Source organism: Rana temporaria, chromosome 10, assembly GCF_905171775.1.
Source record: "Rana temporaria chromosome 10, aRanTem1.1, whole genome shotgun sequence".
In the NCBI taxonomy this organism is placed as follows: Eukaryota; Metazoa; Chordata; class Amphibia; order Anura; family Ranidae; genus Rana; species Rana temporaria.
Genome location: NC_053498.1, coordinates 121,253,389 through 121,255,786, shown reverse-complemented (window position 1 = coordinate 121,255,786; position 2,398 = coordinate 121,253,389).

Sequence of the window (2,398 nt, the reverse complement as noted above, 5' to 3'; positions counted from 1 at the left end):
CTGGGAAGGGAAATTTGTGTGTGTATATGTGTGTATATATGTATATGTATGATATATATATATATATATATATATATATATATATATATATATATATATATATATATATATATATATATATATATATATATATATATATATATATAAATATAAATTTTTTTCTTTTCTTTTTTCATTATGTATGTGCAAATTAAAATTTAATAAAAAACAAAGTTAAAAAAAAAATAGATTTCTGTGGAGTGGAAAAGTATACATGCTGAGCTAAACTTCTTCCTTTTTTTTTTTTTTTTTGCCATCTGTAGGTTGGCTTAGCACACAGGAGCTTTGTGCCCATTGCAAATATAAAGCTGAACTCCGGGCAAACTCCTAAATACTCAGAGAATATGTGTGTGTGTGTGTGAGATATATATATATATATATATATGTATATATATATAATTAGTGTGTATGTATATATATGATTTTACCTGCCTAAATATTTGCATTTCTGCCCATGAGGTGTGGGGTGTGTTTTTTTACAGCTCTGCCACAAAGCATAGTCCTGTCTGGCAGAGGATCAGATCTTTCTCTGCTGCAGTTTCACTTTTACTTACAGGTCCCCACCCCGCCCTCATTCTTTGACTGGACAGTAAAAGCTAAATCAGCACAGTGATGAGCTAATCTCTCTTGCAATCTGCTCTATCCTCCTCTCAGTGTGCACTGCAACATGCTTGATGTATGCTATGTCCAGGGCTGGTAAATAACTGGTAATGGGTCCAGGAGCGATTACATGCGGGAGTTGTCAGCCTTCCATAGCTGTGGGCAGCAGCCCCATTGAAAGCAAATCCTGGGAACCCTTGCTGGGTCTCTCATGTTATCACTAACCATCCCATTCGCAAGTGTAAATGGGGCCTAAAGAGCAAGTTCACTTTCCAAATTTTTTGTGAAAAAGTGAACTTACCCTTATGGCTCCATTCACTCTTGCAAATGGGGCTATTGGCTCCAAATATCCCAGCTACTCCATGTTTAAACTAGACTGCTCTGGCCTTCCAGGTTGAGGATATTTTCTGCACATAATATTATATGCTGTTAATTTTGGATATGTTCTATTTGAGTTCTAAAATCAGCCGGTGTACACAGCGCCCCCCCCCCCCCCCCCCCGGCAGGTTGAATGTGCAATGTGAATGGGCTCTGTGTTCCGGACCTGGCATGGTATGGCTGTGTAGGGTTGGCATGTGCCCAGGAACAGAAGGTGCACAGCAGAGACTGCCGTCCCATCATACAGGAGCTGGGTCACTGCTAATGCAGGAAGAGTCCCCCATCAGGGATACATGAAGGCCTGGCTGGTTCACACCTATGCAGGTTGTATTTTGTGTTTTTTCAATATGTGTTTTTGATTAATAGGACCAGGGACTTTGTTCTGGTTTTTGGTTCATTCTATAAAACGCACAGATGTGAACTGCATCCATAGGAAACCATGTTAAATGGACTATAGTGTTTCTGCAAAACTGAAAACGCACTAAAAAATGCATAGGTGTGAGCCAAGCCTTAATGAAATCTGTTAAATATAGAGATGATATTCGTCTAGATGTCCTGCTGGTCTATTTCTTTAGGCTGGATTCTCACCTATGCATTTTTAGTGCTTTTTGCAGATTTGCACTACAGAACATTTTCCTATGGAACATGTTCTGTAGTACAAAACTGCAAAATGCAAAAAGCACTAAAAATGCCATAGGTGTGAATCCAGCCTTATACTTTGATTGAGGTCCATGGCACACAAATGATGGAATAGGAAATGATTGTCGGTCCTTCATTCCTTTTGCTTTTTTTTTTTTTTTTTTTTAACCACCAGACGGTGGTCACTGAAGCTGGTGTCCCCATCAGAAGTTTTCCCTCTTCACTGATCTGTGCAAAGCAGAAGTATATTCTATTGTTGATTTACATTTTAAAGAATATGTAAACCCAACATCTTCTATTCCTGATGGGTCTGCTATACCATGTACTTGTAAGAGTATCCTGTTCTCTTTGTATTACTTACTTTGTGTAAAATCCCTGGTGTTCCTGCTTTCCTACCAAAAACTGACCACACTAAGCATGACAGCACAGTGTGGTCCGTTTTTTCTCCTCCAATGATCATACTTGTGCTGACACGCCTCCCCCCCCCCCCCCCCCGCACAGCCATTTAGGGCTCTTTCACACGGAGTGGATCCGTATTGATCCGCCCCGTGTGTGTCCGTCTGCTCAGCGGGGATCATCCGCAAATCCCTGCTGATCTGTCGGCGGACAGGGCGGTCCCCGCACACTGTGCAGAGACCGCCCTGTCTTTCCTCCGCTCTCCCCTATGGGGAATCGGATGAACACGGACCGCATGTCCGTATTCATCCGATCCGTTCCGCCAGACGGAAGAAAAATAGGGTTT